This window comes from Carettochelys insculpta, chromosome 16, assembly GCF_033958435.1.
Source record: "Carettochelys insculpta isolate YL-2023 chromosome 16, ASM3395843v1, whole genome shotgun sequence".
NCBI classification, from domain to species: Eukaryota; Metazoa; Chordata; order Testudines; family Carettochelyidae; genus Carettochelys; species Carettochelys insculpta.
Genome location: NC_134152.1, coordinates 16304078 through 16330202, shown reverse-complemented (window position 1 = coordinate 16330202; position 26125 = coordinate 16304078). Strand labels below are relative to the sequence as shown.

The following is a 26125-nucleotide window of genomic DNA, read 5'->3' as shown; positions in this document are numbered from 1 at the left end:
TTTCTCACTTCCATGCAGTAACAGTGATTCTCCAAGATGTGTCTCTTCAGGTATTCCATGAGCCTCCCTGCCTCCCCGCTAGTTGGGGTCTGTAAGAATTTCAGGTAGAAAAGGAATAGAGGAGAGCTGTGCTGTGTGCTCTCTCCTCAGTGCAGTGCCATTGCCTGCTGGCTCCTGTGTATGTGCAGCACACGGGTGGTGTGGGGAGCAGAGAGAGGGTACTGCTCTGCAAAGCTTCTGATCTACAGTGCAGGGACGCTCTGACACCTATGTGGAGCACCCGCAGGGACACACCTGAGAGAACTCCTGTTACCACACAAAAGTGAGTAACTTCTTCTTTGCTAAATCTTCGTAGGGTTAAAGCCACAGTCACGTCTTAGAGTCACAGAGAGAGGCTGTGGTGGATTTGAAAGTTGAGCCCAGGTTTAATGAGTTCCAGTCCTGTATCTAAATACAGGGTGGATAAAAAATTAATGATCTGAAGAAAAAAAATAAAAAAATCTGATTTTTTATTTAAATTGGATTTTTTATTTAAATCAGTTGTTACTATGTTTTTAAAAAATCATCAGTAAAGAAGTTCTGTAGAGTCTGGTGGCATCTTTAAGGTGCCACAGGATTCCTCTTTGTTTTTGCAGATACAGACTAACATGGCTACTCCTCTGAGACTTAAATAATTCACTTAGCTATACGTCATTTTTCAAGAGTCTGTGCCTTTTACTGGAAGTGTGATTTGACAAGTAACTTCCCACGCTGCCTGCTGTATTGGATGTTGCATCATGACCACAGACCAAAATGGTGATGCCATAAATCTATTCCCTATTTTATTCAAGCATACCTCAGTTTTCCCAGGGAACCCCAGTTTGTACTTATTTTCTCAAAAAACAGATGGGCCAGTGAGTTCAGTGGCACTTATTCCAAAATTTAAATGCACTCTGAGCACAGTGGCTATGTCTACACTAGCCCAAAAATGAAATGCATATTCAGCACCTCATTAGCATGCTGCCGGCCACGGCTCTTCGAAATTACTACTTTTCATGGCCGCACGTCTCTTCCAGAGAGGGGTCCTTTTTGAAAGGACCTCGCCAACTTTGAAATCCCCTTATTCCTATCAGCAGATTTCGAAGTTGGTGGGGTCCTTTCAAAAAGGACCCCTGTGTGGACGAGCTGCGAGGCAGTGAAAAGCGGCAATTGCGAAGAGCCGCGGCTGGTGGCATGCTAATAAGGCGCTGAATATGCATTTCAGCACCTCATTAATTGGGCTAGTGTAGACATGGCCAGTGAGTCTTAGCTGTTTTAGTAAGATGATTTAAATCAGTGTTTTTGTTTGATTTAAATGACCTTATAGAATCGTAGCATCATAGAATATTAGGACTGGAAGGGACCTCAAGAGGCCATCGAGTCCAGCCCCCTGCCCCAATGGCAGGACCAAGTACTGTCTAAACCATCCCTGATAGACATCTATCTAACATATTCTTACATATCTCCAGCGATGGAGATTCCACAACCTCCCTTGGCAATTTATTCCACTGTTTGCTCTTGTTTTAGATCAATCCACCCTGTCATAACTATTAGAAGACCATCCTTCCCCTCTGGACCATCAGGATATATGAGGAAGTGTAAAAGAATTTAAAAAAAAAAGTCATGGAGACTATTTATTAAATGGCTAGAACATACCCAGATATTTGGAAAACACTAGCTTTGCTTATATGACTGCACAAATTTTCACACAACATTTGGTATTTTGTAAACATTAATTTCTCCGATCTCCCCATTCAAGTGAGATGGATATTATTTTTATATTAGAGACAATTAGAAAAAATTATGGAAAGTTAAGATTTTGTATCTAGAACAGTCCTTGTAACAGAGATTCTAACAACCTAAATTTGAAGATAAATTTATATCCTAATTGGTATCCAAGCAATAAATGTTCCATAGCAGTAATAAATCATACAGACTGTCCTGCTCTTTAGTTATTGATAAATTACACTGTAAATCTTCTGGGTTATATATTTTTTATATATTTTTTTAAATGTTGGAAAAATTGCTTTTAATTTTCCTTCGAATGTACTTTCCTGTTCTGCCTGCATGCAATGAAACACTTTTTCTGGAGATATTTAAATGGTGATAGCTGACAAACAAAAGCCTGCAATCTCATTGTACAGTTCGTAGGAGTTTATGGGATCCTGTATGTCGTTTTCATGAATCCTGCCGAGTTTATGTGGAACTATTGTACCATGCATAGAGACCCTGCAAGCTCTGCAAAGCAGTCAACAGTGTAAATTTTAATGATTTGCACTTTTTAGCTGTTGAAACTAAAAGGAACAAAGGGAATGTTCCTCAGAATATGATTGCATAAAAGGCATTTTCAGATGGTTTTTAAATATGTTCTATTCTTTGCCAGAAAAGGAACTCTCTGTAAATTCAATAACAACATATATATTAATTTAATAGTAATAATAATTAATAATAAAGATCTCCTGTTGAGAACTCTGATTCAAATAGTTTAAATTACTTTCACACACAAAAGTCTCAGATTTGAAATCTGTTATGAATGTATTTGTGTGCTGACCTGAACTTTCTTTGTCACAAACAACAGTCATGTTGCACCTAGACTAACACATTTATTAGGTAGTGAGTTTGTGTGGGTAAGATCCACTCAGATGATTTATCTGAAGAAGTGGGTATTACCCATTGAAGCTCATTACCTAATAAATGTGTTAGTCTAGGTGCTACATGATGGCTTGTTGTTTGTGAAGCTACAGTCTAACACGACTACCCCTCTGAGATTTCTTTGTCACAAAATGTCATCAGACTAAAATGGCAGCTTTTTTTCATTTTAAATTAGTGATTGTTATTATATTAAATTATCATTTAAGATATAAAGTTATTCTAAAAATGCTAATATGTTTCAGTTTTGCCTGTGAGGCTATGTCTACACTAGTGTGATCCATTGACAGACTTTACTGTTGGAAGATATTGTCTGACAAAACTTCTGTCAACAGATTGCAGCCATACAAAAAAGTGGATCACTCTTGATCCACTCTGTCAACAGAGATCTGTCGAGAGAGGTGTTTGCCTTATGGGGTGAACAGCAGAACGCTGTCAATGGAAGTGCCACACTGTTGATTTACTGTCGACAGACCGCATTTTTAATGTGGAGGCTCCGCGAGTATTTTTGACAAAACGCCAATGTAGTGTAGCCTGAGATACTCTGCACTTCATCTCTAGGCACTTCCCCTAGATCACAGGCAGCTTACCACTTCTGTTATAATGGATTCACTCTTTATGCAATGGAAACCAGAAGAATATGGTGTTAACAAGAAATTTGTGAATGCTATGGAAACCAAAAGAACAAAATGTGATCATCAAATTTGTGACTTTGGAAACATACGGAATGAGTAATACAGAGAGAGAAACAACATATTTCATAATCCTTCATAAGCCTCTATACAGAATAATAAATAGGAGGAAGAACAGCTACTGTTCTAAACATCCTAATAAAGTTTGAATTTTTAGTTTAATGTATCCAGCAATTAAATATTCCCTGGAAATTCCTAACAGTTATAATATTTAATTCAAAAGTATTTTATAATATAGTTCCACACCACTAACATGCATATTCCATGGAGATAAAGGATGACAATTATATATGATACAGCGTTTTGGCATAATTCCATTCTGTTCAGGATACTGTCATATTTAAACTGCCTATAAAGCAAACAGGATCTTGGTTTTTTTAAAGAAATAATTAAAAGATGGCACAGTAGAATTAACCACCTGTTTCTCCTTTTATGTTACTAGGAAAGATTTGAGCTTCCTGGGGTTTGAACCTGTGGATCCAGTATTCTAGCCATTCCAAATTTTATGTTTAGAGTATTTAGTCAGACAGTTCAATTAGCTCTTGATATACTATTATGTGCTGCTTTATTGGAATTTTATTTTCTCATTGTGTCTTATATTTCAGTTACAATGTCAGATAACAATCACAGGTTTATTGTTAATTTGAAGGGATAGAATCAGCGGGGCAACATTCACTGCCAGGACTGGACAAGGTGTATGGGGGCCCTGCTCCACATCCTGAAGGGGATGGAGCCTCAGGTGGAAGGAGTGGGGCAAAGGGCAATCTGAACCAAACAGAGTACAGTACTGTAGTCCCCCATGCTCCACACCCCAGCCCCCAGAAGCCATGCAGCATGGCAGAGCGACACTCCTGCGGTGTTTCAAAGGGGCCTGGAACTCCTGGCCTAGCTGCTGCTGCTGTGGCACTGATGGCTGGGAGCTCTAAGCCCCTATGAAATGCCAGACCCTGATGCAGTTACTCTCTCTCTCTCTCTCTCTCTCTCTCTCTCTCTCTCTCTCACACACACACACACACACACACACACACACACACACACACACACACACACACTACCACACTCCACAAAATGAAATAAAATAAAACGTACCATAGACTTTTTGTGGAGCAATAATTAGTTTAAAGGAATCTGTTCTGTTTTCATTATTGTGTGTTTCCATGGCAGCCAGAGCAGCAACCAGCGGCAGAGTTGTCAGAACTCTTGTTAATTTCCAAGGCAGAATTCTGGAAATGCCATTTTCCGACATCATCTATGTTCTTATCTAAACAGCTAATAGTTGCAGTGTTTTAACATTGAGAGAAATAGTTAGAGAATTGTACAGAGAGCATTTAAAACATGTTTTTCTAGCTACGCTATTTAATTTTTTCCTTTTTCCACAGGTGTAATCATTTGAGAAGGTCTAGTCGTTATTTTACTAGTTCCTCCACATAGATTTACAGTGTTTATAACAAATCCCCTAAACAGTCTGAACTTTCAACAGCCATTTGGATGCCTCAATTCCTGACACTTTAAAAAAATAGTGTATATTCTATCTGAAATTCAGAGGACTTTGAATTAATGGTAGGATTACTAGAAGCTCTGGTTTTTTTCAAGACAGGAAACAGTGATGAAAGCCTGTCAGTCAGTATAGATAACATGGTTCCTACAGGACAGCTATCAATTTATTTTTGGCCTCTTTACATTCCAGTTTTTGTGATTATGTATGACTGCTTGGAGACACCTTTTCCATAGCATGCATGGTACGAATTCAGTCCAGGAATACTATAGTAGCTGAAAAATCACTTACCTCGACTTTGATAAGTGTATAGCTACTTTAGGATGGTTTGATCATAGAATCGTAGAACAATAGAGCTGGAAGAGACTTAAAAAAGCCATAGAGTCCAACCCCCTGCTCTAACCAAGACCAAACCTATCAGATCAGCCCCGCCAGGGCTTTGTCGAGGCGAGACTTAAACACTTCCAGAGATGGAGACTCCACTACTTCCCTGAGTAGACCATTCCAATGCTTCACCACCCTTCTAGTGAAAAATTTTTTCCTAATGGTCAACCTGGACCTTTCCAACTGCAACTTGAGACAATTGTTCCATGTTCTGCCATCTGTGACCACTGTGAACAGCCTCTCTCCAGCCTCTTTGCAGCCTCCCCTCAGTAAGTTGAAGGCTGTTATCAAGTCCCCTCTCAGTCTTCTCTTCTGCAGACTAAACAGTCCCAATTCCCTCAACCTTTCTTCATAAGTCATATGCTCCAGCCCCCGAATTATTTTGGTCGCCCTCTGCTGGACCTTCTCCAGTGTATCCACATCCTTCCTATAATTGGGGGCCCAGAACTGGACACAGTACTCCAGATGCAGCCTCACCAAAGCCAAATAAAGAGGAATAATCACTTCTCTGGATCTACTGGCAATGCTCCTCTTGATGCAACCTACTATGCCATTAGCTTTCTTGGCTACAACGGCACACTGTTGACTCGTGTCCAGCTTCTCATCCACTACAACTCCCAAGTCCTTTTCTGCAAAACTACTACCGAGCCAGTCAGACCCCAGCCTGTAACAGTGCTTGGGATTTTTCTGGACCAAGTGCAGGACTCTGCACTTATCCTTAATGAACCTTATCAGATTTCTTGCAGCCCAGTCTTCCAATTTGTCTGTCAGTCTGGATCCTGTCCCTACCCTCCAGCATATCTACCTCTCCCCCAAGCTTAGTGTCATCTGCACACTTGCTGAGGGTGCAATCCAACCCTCATCCAGGTCATTGATAAATATGTTGAACAGAACAGGACCCAGAACTGAACCTTGGGGCACCCCACTAGAAACCAACCGCCATCCCGACATCGAGCCGTTGATCACTACCTTCTGGGCCCAACCTTCTAGCCAGCTTTCTATCCATCTTACCGTCCATTTATCCAATCCACATTCCTTTAACTTGCCGACAAGAATATTGTGGGAGACCATATCAAAAGGTTTGCTAAAGTCAAGGTAAATGACACCCATTGATTTTCCCCTATTTATCTCATCGTAGAAATTAATCAGATTGGTCAGGCATGACTTGCCCTTCATGAATCCATGCTGACTATTCCTGATCACTCTCCCCTCCTCCAAGTGCCTCAAAATGACTTCCTTGAGGAGCCCTTCCGTGATTTTTCCAGGGACTGATATAAGACTGACCGGCCTATAGTTCCCTGGATCATCCTTCTTCCCTTTTTTAAAGATGGGCACTACATTTGCCTTTTTCCAATCATCCGGGATCTTTCCCGATCACCACGACTTTTCAAAGATAATGGCCAAGGGCTCGTCAACAACGTATGCCAACTCCCTCAGAACCCTAGGATGAATTAGGTTCGGGCCCATCGATTTTATTTTCACCAGTTCTACCTTTCACATATTTATCATTATTCCAGAAATAAGACAGATTAATTCATCACTCCTTAGTAGACCATACATAAAATGCAATGTGATGTATTGATGATTGTGAATTTGCCTCTCTGTATATGCTTGCTTGAATGACCTCAAACAGCAAGACATTCAGTGATGTGCTGGGGCTTTTTCCACTGTTGCTGTTCATTCTTAACCTTTTGCTCCTCTTTAATCTTACAGGAAGTGAACTCTTAACAGTTTTCACTGTTGGGAGAGGGAGAGCAATTTAACTACTTTTATGTAGTCCACTACATTTAAATATATCTCAGACTAGTAAGGTACATTCGGTCATATATTTGTTTCCAGAGAACCTTTTCTTCCCTATAGATTATCTTTTCTGTTCCTTTGCAGATGCAGAGATTTTCTGATATACCAACACTAAATGACTTACTGATAGTGGGAAATCTAATCTCTGTGGAATAGGTCCTCACCCACTGAAAATCTGCACGGCACCACTGAAATCCATAGACAGACCTACACTGATTTTTGTACTTGTTGAAGGTCTAGCATTCTGATTTTTCTGGCTTGGCTGCCCTCTCCAGCTGTCCCCCGTAACCTGGCCCACCTGCCGAGGCCACGCCCCCTGCTGAGGTGGCCCCACCAGCCCTACCACCCTGTCCTCCCCATCCCAGCCCCGTGGGGAACCCCAAACCAGAGGCGTCCGGGCATATAGTGGCTTAAGGCCCTCCACCCCTACCTTACAATAAGCCCCTTCCTCAGGGACCTAGGGGATGACGGAGTCCCCTTGCCATCAACTGAGTCACGTCCATTGTCACGGCATATGCATGTACCAGTGTAAACGGTTGAGTCATATTGGAGACTCATGAGGGCGTTGGAGACCATATGTCAACGACAATAAACCTGGATCCAGTGCCTTCGTACCTCGCTTGATTTGTGGTTCTTGGGGCTCTCCGAGGTCTGCAGTGTTGGTTAACCACGGAGTCTGCACTGCTGTGCAAAGAGAGCACACGCACGTGGCCAAAGTGATTAACATCAAACGGAGCAGATTGGACATCCGAGCACCTTTTACATATGCCGTTTACATACCAATGCATATGCTGTAATAATGGATGCGACTCAGTTGACAGCAAGGGGGCTTTGTCATCCCCTAGGTTACTCAACACAGCACCTGTTACATACACTTTTATACACAGTTATAAACAAGTTACATATCCAGGTACAACCCCCTCATTGTATACATTGACACCCCTTAATGTAACTAGATCTAACCATTAACTTGGGGGATAATGCTGGTACCATCAAAACACTATTGATCATGCTGTCATTACAACCTGTTCCTGAACTTGGGTCAGAATGTACCTGGTGCTAGGCTGTTATCTATGGGGAGGGGATGGGGAGTGCATGGTACTAAGCAGGATGTATTTATGGGTATAAGTTAGTGCCTGGGTCTGGGTGCTTTTAGGCACTGAGACTTATCAACTCTGTCTCTTGCTGCATTTCTGTGGGCAGAATCTACCTAGCACAGTTTTCGCTTTAACCTACTGTTGTTCAGGCTTGAGGCCTTTAGCTTTGCTGTGTGTTAACAAAGCATTGACTGTTGTCCTTGGCCTTCAGCCTTACACCAAGCCTCTCATTACTACAAGCCCCATTGCATTCTGGCCTCATAAGTAGACATGGTTATATGATGCTATCTTCCCACATTTCATTCCTCTCTTTCCCCTGCCATGTTAAGTATGTTTAAGTGGACACGGTTGTAACACTGAAACGCAAATGAATCATCACTAATGGGCCAAGGCGGCTAAAAGACAGTACACAGTTGACAGCCATGAAAATCATGACCACCCACAGAGACCCTTTCAGGACATGAATCTGGATTTAGGCCACCTGGGAAAGAAGACCCTTAAGTCCAATTAGACATGGTTGTTGCTCTGAAACTTGAATGATTCATAAGGCTAGAAGACCCCAGACTACTGCCAGGATTGGACATGGAAAATAAGAACTTCAGGACATTAATATTCTCTGCTGCAAGCCTTACTTCAACAACTGTGGTAATTGTATAGCTAATACATTGCCTTCATTGAGACACGTATGACTCAGGGCAGCTAAAAGACCCCTGGCCACAGCCAGCCCCCAAGAATTGTGACCGCCAAGGGAGGAGTCCCTGGGGTGGCTACAAGATCCCTAGCTACAGCCAGGCCCCGAAAATCATGACCACCAAGGGAGACATCCCCTGGGTGGTTACGAGACCCCCCAGGTACAGCCAGCCCCTCAAAATCATGACCAATGAGGGAGACATCCCCCGGGCAGCTAAAAGAGCCCTGGCTACAGCCAGCACCCAAAAATCATAACCCTCACCGCACGCCATCTGCCTGGCACCTTGCACAGCACATCTATTTATAGGTTTGGGTTCAAGCCACATGATGCAGCTGGGCGTGGGAGTGTTCCAGACTGTGTAGGCACCTCCGGGGGGAAACAAGGAAGGGGACGTGAGGGTCAGGACAACATGTAAACAGCTGAAAAGAAGTTTCTCCTACTACCAGATAAGCACGACCCTCACCCACAGCCTCGGTGACACATGGTATGGGGGGCCAGAAGCACAGACCCCACATCTGTGCTCCTACCAAAGAAAAAGAGAGAAGATTTTTCAGCCCTTCATGACCCTGCAGCCATGGGCTTGCAGGTGCTGAATTGTAATGGTCCTGTTGCCTAATTCCTACGCGCTTGAGAGCAGTGGAGAGGTAAGAGGACAGAGCAGAGAACTGTGGTGCATTGTGGAGCATATGTGGGACATCTCTTGAGCCTAATGAATTCGATTTAAAGACATGCCGCATCCTCACTACCCTTCATTCGGATTTTTAAATTCAAATTGAATGCTACACCCATCGGGTCACTATGATTTTAGGTTTTTGATATCATGTTGATTTTAGTGGTCCATATATCGAGCCAATGGAATTTACAGTGAAGTCAGGCATTGGGAAAAATAGGGCTACTTGATTTAAAATTGATTTCATCTTGTCTTGTAGACACAGCCATAACTTAGTTATTTTAGGGAGGTTTTTGTAGTCTGTATCGAGAAGGTGGTGAGACTAGATCAGGAGTTCTCAGCTTTTTTCTTTGAGACTCTCCCTCCCATAATATGCTATTAAAAACTCCACCGTCCATTTGTGCCAAAACAACTGTTTTTTTTTTTTAGCATACACAAACCAGGACCAGGATTATGGGTTCTCTGTGATTCCACACTGTAAGGAACACTGTGAAGCTAAGTTCCTCAAGTTCCCACCAGTTCTGGGACTCAGTCCCACATAGTGGGCCTTCAACTTTATGCCCTAGGGAAAAATGTGTCTAACACCAGCCATGCATGGGAAAGCTCCTGCTCTGGACCTCTGAGAACCACTCTTCTAGATGATCACAATGGTCTTTCTCATCTCAGAATCTATGAATCAGAGGCTGCATCTACACTATGAGATAAATTGGAATTTAAGGCAGTTAGCTCAATATTATCATGTGACTGTCTTCACTTTAAATACCGTTAGCTCAGTTTTGGGAGCACTAATATCGAGATTACAATAGCGCCATTCACCAACAGGTATACCATCAAACTCGAATTCAAAAGTTTGATTAAAGGCCAGTATGGAAGTGCAATGTCTTAAAATCGAATTTATTAACCTCTAGAGGTGTCCCATATGTAACCCACAATGCCCCTCCGTGCTCCACTCTGGCTGCTGCTCTCCAGGGGAGCCAGAATTAGGTAACAGGAAGACTATGAATTTCAAAGCGGGAGCAGCAAACCTGTGGCTGTGGGTTCATGTTTGTATTAGAACCTGACAAATGTATTTCTTTCTTTGCTATAAGCACTGTGAGTGCATCAACACATTACAAATATCCCCTTCAGGGAGTTTGTGGTTCTGTCTCTACACTTGTTGTTTTCTTCTGCAGTTCCTGGCACCAGCTGTTGCCTTGTCACACCACGTGACAACAAGGCTGTTGTGGGGATCATGCTTGCATAAGAGGCCAAGAAACTTCTTCTCAGTGGTTCACATTTGTGCATGAACCCTGCTCTCTCTCCCACAGGCACCACATAGTCAGGGTCTTTCCTGCGTTGAGCCACATCGCCCTCAAGCCAGTGAAAGGACGGGCCTGCTGTTCTGTGCTCACCAAGCTGCCAGGCAGCACCATGTCCTGGCTTGTGCGTGTTTAGGGCTCCAAGGGCAGGAAAGAATTTCAGGGGCTTGCTACTGCCAGGGGGAAGTCTCCTCCAGTTGCCAAGATAGTTAGGAGGAACCACTTCAGCTGTCGCCCACTGAACACCCCCCATGCCCTAGCCAGGGACCTGTGATGCTTGCAGCTGTCAGGGGGAAGTCTCCCCCAGTGGTAAGGTAATCAGAAGGGACTACTTCAGCTACTCCAACATTCCAAGCAGCTTTGCAGTCACGGAACACAGCACCCCTGACACACACCCTGCCAGAAATGTTTTCTGGAGCTTGCTGTCCATTGCAGACACCTGCTGGTTTGATATTTTCTGTTATAATCTTGTTGCTAACATTTCCTATTTGTCTTCATGCTGTGACCCCCTCAGAAACACGGGGTGGCGAGGGGCTAGTTGAGATTCCTGTTTCCTTTATAAGTTCAGTGTATGATATTTCACTACCATCACCCATGTTGACAATGTCTGTGTAGTGAAGAAGAAAGTCTTTTTTTTTTTTGCCCCCTAGAGTTTTCTATCCTTTTTCTTCTAACTTTGAGAATACAGTCCGGGTCCCTGTATTATTGTCAGGGATCAGATGCAATCATGGGACGGGAGACACACAGTGGATGACCAGTTGAGAACACAGCCTGTGCACAGAAGCCTTATAGTGCACCGGAAAGCCAAAGACTCTCCCCTCAGCAACTCTATTTTTATAAAAAACTTCCCTGTCTTCTCTTTCCTCAAGCTTTTCAGGGATATTTCACTGCCATCACCTGCATTCGCAATGTCTGTGTAATAAAGAGGGAAGTCAAAAATCTTTTTTCCTAGACTTTTCTATCTTTTTCCTTCTAACTTGAGATTACAGTACAGGTCCCTGTATTATATTCAGGGATCGGCTGCAATCACGGGAGGAGGAACACTCAGTGGGTGGCCAGTTGAGAACAGAACAGCCCGTGCACAGATTTATCGTGCACCAGAAAGCCAAAGACTCTCTGTTCAGCAACTCTCTCGGAAAAACTTTCCAATCTTCTCTTTCTTCGAGGTTTTCAGGGTCCCTATATTACTTTCAGGGATTGGCTGCAATCATGGGAGTGGGGGATACTGGAAATTCAGCTACAGAAGAAAGACATTTCTGTAAACTTTTTTGCCATCTCTGTGGACAACTTACTTTTTCTTTCTTCCAACGGGAAAAATGGTCATTTGTTTACCACAGGAGGGGACTGAGGAAAATGCAGTGTGGGAGGATGAGCTCAAAGACCAGCGAGAATACCCAGAATGCTACAGGGATGAGGGAACTGTGAGAGAGGTTCCCAGAATGCATCCCAGATTGCCAATTGAGTACGGCAGCTGTGACACAGCCCCAAGCTTGTCTTCCTTGGGTCCTGCACTATGTGGTGGTTTAGTTGTGGCCTCAGAGACTCACTGTGTTCCTGCTGTGCCTCCTGTTCTCACAGAGACCTGGGTCATGGCATCATTGAGCCATTCTCAGCATGGGCACAGTCCGAAATACAGTCATTAGTGGAGGAGATCCCCTTAGGTGTGCCCAGTCTTCTGCTCTCTAGGGTTCCCCTGGAGTGTGGGGTGGTCTGGAGGGAGAACCTGGACCCCTCCCACACATACCGGGTTCCAGCCCAGGAGCCATCGGCAGCTGCAGATGGAGGGGCTTCCCTCCGTGGGCCCTGCTGGTGCAGCAACTGCCTCTCTGGGCCACTTCCACCAGACGCCTCCCTGGGCCGCTTCCACCAGATGCTTCCTCAGGTGCTGCAGCCCTCTCTTCATGGGAGTCCTCCTTCCACGCTCCTGCCTTCCTCCTCATCCATCCTCTGTCTCCTTCCCCTGTGCTCACCTGAAGGAAACCCTTTTGAAGGGTTCCACAGGTCTTAATTAGCCACAAGTGCTAAAATGACAGCAGGTGCTGGTTTAGCCTACTGCTGCTGGCTGACTCCAGATAAGCCTCAGTGTCTAGGGAACATAAACGCACACACCAACCTGGCAACATATCTACCTTCCATGAGACTGCTGTAGCCTGCTGCAAGCCAGGGTCTATCACACAGCAATAAGTTGACTTTGTGAGGAGCACGTAGGGAGGTGAGGATGATCAAATTTGAACTTATAAATTCCAGAATTACAAGATAGATATTAATACGCTCAAATTTATCTCTTAGTGTAGATGCAGCCAGAGTTTCTGGCCCAGGGCCTTTGAGACATAGTTATTCTTGACTTTCCCCTGTGATATGAGTGATATTATATGGATAACTGTGCTTGATTCAGGAAGTGATCACCATTATTGTTTATCCCTTCAGCACTGCAGCCAAGACACAGTATTGTCATTTATCTTTCTGTATCTCAGCTTCTTTAATAGTGGAATATGTCCATACAGTGGAAATTTTGGATTATGCTCCGTCTTTGTCTCTCATTTTTGCTGAAGACATCCCACCTCATGTATATATAATGTAAGTGTGATTCCTGCAAGGCAGTATAGCAACAGTGTGGGGAGTCAAGTGTCAAAGTCCCTATGGTGATCCCACAGACTAGACTAAATTCAGTATCGATTTTGTGTGCATGGTTCAACCATGACCATACTGGGCATAGTGCTCTGCTGCTGAGTAATATAGGTTGAGACTGTCTTCTCAGAACACTGTGGGGTCAGCTGTGCATTTTGTGTTGGCCAGTTTCTGGAGTACATAAAGCCTAAAATTCACTTTCTTTTTCAGCTTCTTGGTGATCTCTTCAAATGTCAGCCTGTATCCCTGAGAGGAATAAGGGGATTTTGAAATGTGCGGGGTCCTTTCAAAAAGGACACTCATGTAGCCGCGCATGTTCAAAAGCAGCGCTCACAATGTGAAGGCAGACCAGCTGAGCAGGCATTTCGCACTCACGCACGAGTGGCAGATCCGTCCCGATCTGCTACCACCGATTTTTCACTCATGGGGCTTTCCCCAGATAGACCTGTTTGCCACTCAACACAACAAGAAGTGCCCATGATACTGCTCCAGGGCAGGACTGGGACGGGGGTCCCTGGGGGACGCATTCGCGATCTCCTGGAGGGGCCCCCTGCTTTACGCTTTTCCTCCCACAGTGCTGATCCACAAAGTCTTGCAGAAAGCCAGGAGAGAAGGAGCCCGAATGATCCTGATAGTCCCAATGTGGGATCGACAGCAATGGTTCCCCCTACTTCTGCACATGTCGGACCGTCCACCAATGCCCCTCCCAGTGGCGCCGGATCTGCTCACGCAAGCCCAGGGGTCCATAGTGCATCCGCACCCCCAAGGCCTGCGACTACAAGCGTGGTTAATCCATGGCTCAGCTCCCTAGAGAGCACATGTACGAAGGAAGTGCAACAAGTCCTAGAAAGTAGCAGGAGGGCTTCCACCAGGAAGACCTACAAGCAGAAGTGGACTCGCTTCACTGCATGGTGTTCTACCAAACAGTTAGCCCCCCTTGCTGTGCCTATACCTGTAATATTAGAGTATTTACTGGACCTCAAGAGAGGAGGACTCTCACTATCCTCGTTAAAGGTCCACCTTGCCTCCACTTCGGCGTTCAGACACGAAGAGGAAGGGCACACGGTGTTCGCCCATCCCATGGTTACCAGGTTCCTCAAAGGGTTGGTAAACCTATACCCGCCTCGGAAACCACTTCTACCTTCGTGGAACTTGGACCTGGTGCTTAGTACGCTAATGGGACCACCGTTCGAGCCTTTAGCCACAGTTTCCCTCTGCCTCCTTACGATAAAGACGACCTTCCTTCTCGCAATCACGTCAGCTCACAGGGTGAGCGAGCTTGCGGTAGTTATGGCAACACCACCCTGCACAGTATTTTCCAAGGAGGTGGTAACCATACGGCTGCATCCAGCCTTTGTTCCTAAAGTTTCTTCTGAGTTTCATATTAACGAACCTATTGTTTTACCCTCGTTTTATCCAAAGCCTCATAACTCTAACAAAGAGGCGTGCCTACACCTCCTGGACGTGAGGAGGGCGCTAGCCTTCTATATAGACAGGACCAAGTCCTTCCAGAAAATGGATAGACTCCTAGTCTCTCTCGCTCCCAAATCGAAAGGAGAAGGTCTCTCTTTGCAGAGAATCTCAAAGCACATCGTATCTTGCATAAAAATGTGCTACGAACTCAAAAAAGACTCCTTTACTGGCCACGCCCAGGGCTCACTCCACTAGGGCGGTGGCAGCATCAACAGGGGACGTTGCGCTAAAAGACATTTGCATAGCGGCGACCTGGTCATCCTATGACACCTTCGCCAAGCACTACGCCCTTCACAGGGTATTCCAAGAGGATACCCGTCTCTCGACAGCGGTCCTCTCGGGGACAAGCTGCACATAAACCGATTACCCACCTCCTATTTTGGGTTACTGCTGGGTAGTCACCTAACGTGGAGCACCCACGGGGACACTCAAAGAAGAAAGAGAAGTTACTCACCGTAGTAACGATGGTTCTTCGAGATGTGTCCCCGTGGGTGCTCCACCACCCGCCCATCCTCCCCGCTTCGGATCTCTGTTTAGTGTTTTTCAGGAGCATCCGAGGCGGTTGGTCAAGGAACTGCTGGGGACCGGATTGCGCACGTGGCCAGGAGCGCGCAAGGGAGCGGTGCGCACCGGCGCATGTGCAGTCCGGCAGATCCGACCTGCGGCGCCGGGGCGAGCCCGACACCTAACGTGGAGCACCCACGGGGACACATCTTGAAGAACCACCGTTACTACAGTGAGTAACTTCTCTTTCCTGAGATTCCAGATCTGGTGTGCAGCTGTAGGAACCTCAGGTACCAGCTGAGCTGTCCCCTTCCTTAGCCCAGACACCCACAAGTACCCTGCCCCCCGCCCAGACCCCAATGAGTAGCCTGACCCCCCCGCCCACAAAATCAGGAAAATTACTTTTATAGATTTTTTTAAATTAATATATTATTGACGTGATTAAGAAAAGGAAGTCTGATAAAGACAATTACATTAAGTATGGCTTCACTGTCGTGGAAGAAAATGGGATTGGTCATCTTCAATGCATAATATGCTACACAGTTCTCAGCAATGACACCTTGAGACCTAGTCATCTTGAGTGACACTTCATGAAGAACCATAGCACTTCAACAGACAAACCAAAAGAGTTTTTTACTGCTGAACTTCAAAATTTGAAGTACATGAAGCTGGGCACTACTGGAGCTTTTCATTAAGCGTTGGCTCAAGCAGTAGAAGTCTCTTATGATCTGTTATTGCTCATCGCTAAAGCCAAGAAAGCGCACACAGTCATAGAAAGTCTTGTGAAGCCTTGTTTGCTGAAAGCAGCTGATATTGTGCTTGGTGTTGAAAGAAAAAGAAAAACTATTGGAAATTTTGCTTTCCGACAGTTCCGTGAAAGGTTGCAATGCTGACCTGGCAAAAAATCTTAAACTTAAAGTTGTGTAGGTAGCGTTGGCTTCTCCTATTTTTGCAATTCGGTGAGACAATACTACTGATGTAGGACAATGCTAGCAGTTGTTTGTCTATGTTCAATTCATTAACAATGGAACTGTGATAGAAGAACTGCTTTTGTTTGAAGGAATTTATGACCGCATCAAAGACTTATGATGTTATGGAAATTATTTGACTTTTTTGAAGAAAATAGACTTCCATGGGGAAAACTAGTTGGTGTATGCACAGATGGTGCTCCAGCAATGCTTGGCTGTCACTCTGGATTTGTGATATTGGTGAAAGAAAAAAATCCAGACATAACCACAACTCACTGTGTCATACACAGACAAGCATTGGCTGCTAAAACTCTTCCAGAAGACATACATGATTCATCAAAATTGTCAATTTTATGAAGAACAGTGCTTTAAATCTGAGACTTTTTGCTGCTCTTTGCACAGATTTGGGAGCGGATCATAAAACTCTTTTGTTTCACAGGGAGATATGATGGTTTTCCAAAGGTAACATGCTTTTGAGATTATTCTAACTGAAAGACAAAGTGGAAATTTTCCTCAAGCAACAGAAGAAAAAAGAGTTATGTCATGCATTTATGGACCAAACGTTTCAACTTTCACTGACATACACTGGTGGGATAATATACGATTGGAATGTTGGCATGGAAGGGTACAGCTTGCTCAGAAAGGATAGACAGGGGAAAAAGGAAGGAGGTGTTGCATTATATATTAAAAATGTACACACTTGGACTGAGGTGGAGATGGATGTAGGAAATGGTTGTGTTGAGTGTCTCTGGATTAGGCTAAACGGGGTAAAAAACAAGGGTGATGTCCTGTTAGGAGTCTACTACAGGCCACCTACCCAGGTGGAAGAGGTGGATGAGGCTTTTTTTAAACAACTAACAAAATCATCCAGGGCCCAGGATTTGGTGATGATGGAGGACTTCAGCTGTCCAGATATATGTTGGGAAACTAACACAGTGAGGCACAGACTGTCCAATAAGTTCTTGGTCTGCATTGGAGACAACTTTTTATTTCAGAAGGTTGAAAAAGCTACCAGGGGGAAGCTGTCCTAGATTTGAATTTAACAAATAGGGAGGAACTGATAGAGAATTTGAAAGTGGAAGGCGGCTTGGGTGAAAGTGATCATAGAGTTCACAATTTTAAGGAAGGGTAGAAGGGAGAACAGCAAAATAGAGACAATGGATTTCAGGAAGCAGATTTTGGTAAACTCAGAACTGGTAGGTAAGGTCCCATGGGAAGCAATGAGGGGAAAAACAATGGAGGAGAGTTGGCAGTTTTTCAAAGGGACATTATTAAGAGCCCAAAAGCAAGCTAGTCTGCTGTGTAGGAAAGGTAGAAAATATGGCAAAAGACTGCCTTGGCTTAACCAGGAGATGTTGCTTGATCTCAAAATAAAAAAGGAATCATACAAAAAATGGAAACTAGGACAAGTTACAAAGGATGAATATAGGCAAACAACACAGGAATGCAGGGGCAAGATTAGAAAGGCAAAGGCACAAAATGAGCTCAAACTAGCTACGGGCATAAAGGGAAACAAGAAGACTTTTTATAAACATATTAAAAGCAAGAGGAAGACCAAGGACAGGGTATGCTCATTGCTCAGTGAGGAGTGAGAAACAGTAAGGGGAAACTTGGAAATGGCAGAAATGTTTAATGACTTCTCTGTTTCGGTCTTCACTGAGAAGTCTGAAGGAGTGCCTAACATAGTGAATGCTAGTGGGAAAGGGTAGGACTAGAAGTTGAAATAAACAAAAAAAAAGTTAAAAATCACTCAGAAAAATTAGATGTCTGCAAGTCACCAGGGCCTGATGAAATGTACCCTAGAATACTCAAGGAGCTGATAGAGGAGGTATCTGAGCTTTTAGCTATCACTTTGGAAAATCATGGGAGACAGGAGAGATTCCAGAAGACTGGAAAAAGGCAAATATAGTGCCCATCTATAAAAAGGAGAATAAAATCAACACAGGAAACTACAGACTGGTCAGTTTAACTTCTGTGCCAGGAAAGATAATGGAACAGGTAATTAAAGAAATCATCTGCAAACACTTGGAAGGTGGTAAGGTGATAGGGAAGAGCCAGCATGGATTTGTAAAGAACAAATCATGTCAAACCAATCTGATAGCTTTCTTTGATAGGATAACAAGCCTTGTGGATAAGGGAGAAACGGTGGATGTGGTTTACCTAGATTTTATGAAGACATTTGATATGTTCTGGAATGATATTTTATCAATAAACTAGGCAAATACAACTTAGATGGGACTACTATAAGGTGGGTACAAAACTGACTGGATAACCATACTCAGAGAGTATTTATTAATGGTTCTCAATCCTGCTAGAAACATATATTCCTTGAGGTCTGTTTTGGGGCCAGTTCTCTTCAATATCTCCATCAATGATTTAGATATTGGCAGAAAAAGTATGCTTATTAAGTTTGCAGATTATACCAAGCTAGAAGGGGTTGCAACTGCGTTGGAGGATAGGGTCAAAATTCAAAATGATCTGAACAAATTGGAGAAATGGTCTGAGGTAAACAGGATAAAGTTTAATAAAGATAAATGTAAAGTGCTCCACTTAGGAAGGAACAATCAGTTTCACACATACATAATGGGAAACGATTGTGTACAAAGGAGTATGGCAGAAAGGGATCTGGGGGTTATAGTGGACTACAAGCTAAATGTGAGTCAAAAGTGTGATGCTGTTGCAAAAAAAGCAAACACGATTCTGGGATGCATTAACAGGCGTGTTGTGAGCAAGACACGAGAAGTCATTCTTCCTCTCTACTCTGCGCTGGAGTATTGTGTCCAGTTCTGGGTGCCGCATTTCAAGAAAGAAGTGAAGAAATTGGAAGGGGTCCAGAAAAGAGCAACAAGAATGATCAAAGGAGTAGATAACATGACCTATGAAGAAAGGCTGAAAGAATTGGTCTTGTTTAGTTTGGAAGAAAGAAGATTAATGGGGGGACATGATAGCGGTTTTCAGGTATCTAAAGGGTGTCATAAGGAGGCGGGAGAAAACTTTTTCTTCTTGGCCTCTGAGGATAGAACAAGAAGCAATGGGCTTAAACTGCAGCAAGGGAGGTTTGGGTTGGACATTAGGAAAAAGTTCCTAACCGTCAGGGTGTTCAAACACTGGAATAAATTGCCTAGGGAGGTTGTGGAATCTCCATCTCTGGAGATATTTAAGAACAGGCTAGATAAATGTCTATCAGGGATGGTCTAGATGGTACTTGGTCCTGCCATGAGGGCAGGGGACTGGACTCAATGACCTCTCAAGGTCCTGTCCATCCCTAGCAATCTATGATTCTACCACATGGACATTTTTGAATCTTTGAATAATATCAATGTGAAGCTGCAAGGAAACAAAACTGCAAGTATCATAGCACACCATGATGCCATCAAGGTGTTTCTGGAAAAAATCCAGCTTTGGAAATGTTGAAAACAAGCTAAGATGCCTAACTTTTCATCTTTTCCAACACTCTCATCACTTGCTGAAAATGAAGGCTTCCAAGAACTTTGTAAAAAGTGTATGAAGAACAAAATGGTGTTTCATCTGGACTGCCTTGCTGATGAATTCATCCACTATTTTCCAGACAACTTTTCTGGCAACCACAGTCATAAATGAGCATGCAGTCCATGCAACATTGATGTCAATTCTTTGCCAGAAGTATTGCAAGAACAAGCACTCGAAATAAAATACGATTCAAGTGTGAAAGATAATTTTGAAAACTCAAGCTTGGGGGAATTTTGGATAAAATATTTCCCAATGTACTCGAAAGTTGGAGAATCACCATTAGGTATTATTATTCCGTTTTTGTCAAAGTACCTCTGTGAAAAAAGCTTGTCAAGTTTAGTCACCTTAAAAATGAAACAAAGAAATAAACTGGATGTCGAAAACAATTTGTGTTCCACACTTTCATCTTTCAAACCTAGGATTTCCCAATTTATGAAGAAAATACAGTATCATCCTTCACATTCAATTGGTTTTCTTTCTACTATTTCTGATGTTAAATTACATTTGTATTAATTTTTTGGGTCAAGAAAACCTAGTGCTTATTTTTAATTTCAAATAATTTTTACCAAGTTTTTGTGTTTGTTTTAAATTTTAAATTACTCATTGAAATTTTTGTTAAAAGGAGGGTTAGATGATGGTAAAGAGGAGGTTGGGGGATGAGGGTTTGTCAAAAATCAAAAAGGGGGTGTGATGTTGAAAAGTTTGGGAGCCACTGCCCTACAAATAATCTGTATACTTGGTGATAGCAAAGATGGATGTCATGGGGAAAATTGGCACTTTTAAAATAAAATATTTTATATGTTATTTGCCAAGCATAATTGTAAACATTGAGACTAAAGTAATTCAGGCTAGGCACTTCAAAGAACACACAATTCACTCTAGATATAAATGGAATAATACCCTTTTGTATTATCCACTTACCTCACATTTCCCATTTTACTCTGATATGTGAGTAACTGAAAAGGACGTTGCTGTTGAGTTACAGAATTGCCTTGAAACGGTGTCCCAAGAGGCATCTTCTTTCCACTGATTAAAAGTCTAATTCTGCATAGCTCATCAGCCCCTCTCATTGCCAGTTTTGACTGATCTATTTATACTAGTGAGGGTGTCAGCTTCCACTGACCATGGTCCTTAGCGTAGCCTCAGAAATGTTTTGAACCATGTGAAGAGTCCTTCAGTGAAGAGCCAACAATACGACTCTTGCAGAACACAGAATTAGAATTGGATGTAATCTTGCCCTCGCATAAGGAACTAAGATGAATTTTCTCATATATTACTACTTCTTGCACTGGCACTGTAGCTACTCTTTCAGGGTTTGTTATCCACGCTATTAAAAATAACTTCAAAATGTCTAACTGTGGGCTGGACCACCTTCTGTCCTGGTAAAACCCGCATAAGATGGTGAAAGAGACAGAGCAAGGTTGAGAAATGATTCCATTGCTGGATTCCTCACTACAGAAAGGATGTGGACAAATTGGAAAAAGTCCAGCAGAGGGCAGTAAAAATTGTTAGGGGGCTCCAGCACTTGACTTATGAGGAAAGACTGAGGGAAGTGGGTTTATTTATTCTTCAGAAGAGATGAATGAGGGGAAATTTGATAGCAGCCTTTAACTATCCAGTGAGAATGGAGTCAGGCTATTCTTAGTGGTGGCAGATGACAGAAAACGAAGCAATGATCTCAAGTAGCAGTGGGGCAGATCTAGGTTAAGTATTACAAAAAACTGTTTCATTAAAAGAGTGGTGAAACACAAATGGAGTACTTAAGGAAGTGGTGAAATCTCCATCCTTCCAGGTTTTGAGGGCCAGGCTTGACAAGTCTTTACTGGGATGATTTAGTTGGGCTTGGTCTTGTTTTGAGCAGCGGATTGGACTAGATGACATTCTGAGATCTCTTCCAACCCTGATCTCCTATAATTCTGTGGCATATTGCTCCTTTCGAGCAAGATTTGTTTCTTCTCCCCATATGTCTCTTAGAGGTCACTGCTATGCAAAAGGATGCCCTGTGTCCCCTGCTCTAATACATCTGTACTGACAGGATTCAGCTCTCCCAGGGCTGCTGCTGACATCACCAGCCTCATTATGAAACAGTTAACATAAGTTCTGTTAGTGCTCCTTTTCCAAGTAAGCTCCATTGGGAATGTTCTTCCTTTCCTCCCTGCCCCCAGTCCATATGAGGTTTTCCATTCCCCTTCTCCCTTTTTCTTTCTAACTGCAGATCCTGGTCCCACAGAGTCTCATGCATCTTGTCTTGGGAAGGGAGCACAATGCCTAGTGATAGTCTTGTCCCCTCCATGCAAGAATAGGAAGACTATCTCTGGCGATCTGGTGGGGAAAAATCTGACCTAATAACTAACAAATAAGTTAACTAATTAAATAAGTTATCTAATGACATAACTAATTTGAGAGAAAGTAAGAAGTACAAGTGCAAAATCAAGTATCTGAAGCTAGTAAACCTTTACCCCCTTTATGTAGTTGCTTGCTAAACCAATTTGATAAAATATGGTAAAGCTACGTGTTGCTTCACTAAGACCATGTACACCAAGTTCTAGCCTACAGGACTTTTTTCTTCGAAATTTTTCAATAATTAATGTTTGATAAAATGAAATTGTAATTATGTCTCCTTCAGATTTTAGATTCTCTAGGTCTAAGTTAATGAACCATTATAAGATTTTGAGAATCAACAGAACCAAGCAGCAAGATGAATAGCCTCGTAGGAATTGGAAACATCACAAATCTCGTCTTTTACACAAAGGCTATGTCTAGATTGCCGAGAACTGCTGGCAAGATATATGCAAATTGTGCAATGCATTTGCCTATCTTTTGCTGACAGTTCTGTTGGAAGAGGCTTTTCTGGCATGTGGGCCCATCTACACAGGGCCAAATGTTGGAAAACACCCCTCTGTCTGGTGGCTGTAACTGGGGGCCTGTGTAACTAGCCCTGCTTAGGAGCTTGCACCTGCAGAGCAAACGGCTTTGCACCTCTGTTGCTGGAGTTCAAGGGGGGACTCTAGAACGGGGTCTGCAACCAAAGGAGCGAGAAGAGCCATTTTGTCAAATCCGGTTACACAGTCTACCCTTCCAAAGCCGCAGTGCCAGTGAAAACGAGACGGTCCTTAAGACGTCACGTCAAACCATGCTTTTTGCAACCTCTGTTTTAAGACTAATGTGCACACAAGGATTTGTACCTGTTAAAAAGTTTGTTACTTTCACCTCTGCCTTGGAGAGCAAATGAGGACAAGGAAAATGCTGGGCCTGGGGACAGGCTCTTACGCAGGAGGGAGCAATGTTCATATCAGCCCTTCATGCCGAAACAGTCCTTCTTCCTCGTGGAATGAGATGTACAGAGATGTCAACAGAATGCTTCAAACTAGCAGATCTCTGCCAACGGATCTGAGGTCTGGATGCAGGCTCTGTCAACAAAATTTCTGTCAACAGAAGTTTTGTCGACAGAAGCCTGCAGTCTAGACATAGCCAAAGCGAACTGTCCATTATGAAGATGGCTGTAGATGAATCCCATTGGTGACTGACTGGATTCCTCATACCTATTGTAATAGTCAAACCAAAAAAGCAGTCAAGTAGCACTTTAAAGACTAATAAAATAAATTATTAGGTGAGCTTTCATGGGACAGACCCACTTCTTCAGACCACTTCTTATGTTGTTAGTCTTTAAAGTGCTACTTGACTGCTTTTTTGTTTTGATAATACATAGACTAGCACGGCTCCCTCTCTGTTACTATTGTAATAGTATTAGCATTCATTTTCATGTCAGGTGATTGCATTAGAAAGTGTTGGAATTCCGTACATTTCCTATTGGTTTGTTATCTCTACCTTGCATGTAAGAGGTGTCAGAATGACTCATTAGGCTTAGAGAACCTGCATGTAGAATAGAGATGTCTTTTCGAGGGAATCCTTGACACAACTGCAACTGGGGAGAAGCTTAGGATGGGGTTTGCATTTCTGTTGTTTGAGTTCTCAGTGAAGACAAGCCCAAGGTGGAATAAAATTGGTCTAAATACGATGTAGATGTTTGTGCTCTATTCTGGCCAGGACAGGAACTCCACTGGCTTTTGCTGCTTACAAGTAAAACCCAGTAGAGTTGGGGAAAGCCAGTTTATGCTTGCACAGTTGTGATCCACTGAATGTTGAAAACAACTCAGTCTGCCTGGAGAAAAATTTGCAAAGAGGTGGTCTTGACATGCTGCTTCTAAATTGTATTGCTTGAATAGTTGTGCACGTACCCATCCTGTATAAGTATGACCCATTTGATTTTTAAAATTATTGTCGATTTAGTCTTATGTTAATTCTGAGCTTTCGGTGTTTCCATGTTCACAGCTAATAGACGCCAGTACGAAAATATATAGTATTATTTAATCTCTGGCACTACTTAATAGATTCCTCAGTGCTGTATGCTAATACATTAATAGATCATTAGCGCTAAACCAGGATGCTTAAGGTTAATATTATAGTGTTAATTTTTCTTCGGCTGCTGTTCTACGGGTGTTCCACTTCAAGTGTCCATGAGTCCTGGTGCCACTGATTGGAGATTTACAGTAACAGTGTCTGTGTGCACTGCAGGTGTCCTGCGGTGTTGTTGGTGTCATGTCTAGTGCATGCAAGATCCAAATTCTTCACTTATTTTTTAACCATCCTTGGCTGAAAACTGAGCTCTGGGACAGTGTTCAGTGCTCTTCCAACACTTCTGGGAAAAAAAGGGTTAGTAGTTAGTCATGTAGAAAGTTGTAGTTAGTGTTAGTTTTTTATTAACCCCCTCTCCTTCTCCTTCCTAGAAAAAAACAGGTTACTTTTATCCAGTTTTATCCTATCAGCACAGGAGATGTTAAGATGCCTGGCCCCTGGGCTTTAAGTAATGTGGCTCCTGCCACACAGCATTGCTCATTTCAGATGGATGCTCTGCATGTCTGTTGTCTTGAAGAAGTGCATATCTTACAAAAATGTACCCACTGTAACAATCTGAAAACGAGAGCCTGGCATGACTAGGATCTCAAGCTCAAAATGACCTTGATGGAGAAATCTTTCCAAATCGGGCCAGACCACAGACCACCTCTCCAAGGAGTGCTCCCATTTGACCTGGCTACTGCAATGAGGGTGTTTACTAGTGCATGGCAGTGGTTGCTGCTTACCTGAGACATTGGGGTATACAGATCTGCCCCAAAGACTGATGGGTCAAAGGCAGCTCCAGACTGCAAATCCAATGATATGTCACTTTCCTGCAAACTATGTGCTGCTCCCTGGGCCTCCTGGTCAATGGCAAAAAGCCCACATTAGTTCCAGTTCAAAGAATTGAATTCATTAGAATGGTGCTCATCTCAAGCCAAGAGATTGCATTCCTGCCACTCTGTGGATTTCAGACCCTGGGAGACCTGATCGTGGAGGTTTCCAGGTTTTCCTCAGCAGTGACCACACCATGCCTGCACCTATCAGGGCATGTGGCAACATGCACATCCATAATCTGTAGTGCCACACTCCACATTGAACCACTGCAGGCAGTGGTGGTCATTAGCTTATTCCCAGTCCAGGAACCACTTATAAAATCTTGTCACCATTCCCTAGTGGTATTTACCTTGCTACAAGGGTGGACAGATCACAAGTACCAGAAGGAGTTCCATTCATCAGCCTTCCTCTCTCCATTGAGCTAGTGTCAGATGCCTCAGATCTTGGTGTGGCGGGCATGCACCCTGGAGGTCTCCAGACGGGGAGTATGTGGTTCTCAGAGTAGATGATGCTTCATACAATGTCAGGGAACTCAGAGTAGTATGCTTGGCATGCTGGGTCTTGCCTCACCTGTTGGGAAAAGCAGTGAGACTCCTTGCAGATAACACAACCTTGACATTACACATCAACAGAAAAGAGGGAGCACATTCATCTGCTCTTTGTAAAGGGGAACTCCATCTCTGGGATTTGTGCACCTGGAAGCCTGACTCCTCTCTGACGTCAGGAATCAGATCATCTCAGTGGAGACTTTTCCTCTCACCATGTGTGATCACTCCACCCAGAGGTGGCCTGCATGATCTTGCAGAAGTGGGGGACTCCCCAAGTAGAACTACTCAAGACCAGGCAGAGCACTGGTTTTGCTCCCTTTGAGGTCTCAACAAAGATTCTGTCTCTGGTGCCTTCTTTCTGTCATGGTTAGGGCCCTGATGCTTCCTTCGCTTCCTTTCCTCAGCAAGGTCCTGATAAAGATCAGTAGGGACAATGCACATGTGATAACGATCACCTCAGTGTGGTCTAGCCATCATTATTTTGGCATG

At 43.4% G+C, this 26125-nt stretch overlaps 1 protein-coding gene and 1 long non-coding RNA gene across 6 annotated transcripts in view; one reads left to right on the top strand and one right to left on the bottom strand.

Annotated features, from left to right (window-relative positions):
* Nucleotides 1-25481, bottom strand: part of LOC142021887 (uncharacterized) — a 37398-nt gene extending 11917 nt beyond the window's left edge. Inside the window, exons 1-2 of the long non-coding RNA XR_012647809.1 lie at nt 25438-25481; nt 24998-25114 (exon numbers count right to left, since the gene is read on the bottom strand). This is a non-coding gene — a long non-coding RNA (uncharacterized LOC142021887). The remainder of the gene's footprint in view (nt 1-24997; nt 25115-25437) is intronic.
* Nucleotides 1-26125, top strand: part of MRTFB (myocardin related transcription factor B) — a 249810-nt gene that overhangs the window by 144862 nt on the left and 78823 nt on the right. The gene's annotated exons all lie outside the window — the stretch shown is intronic.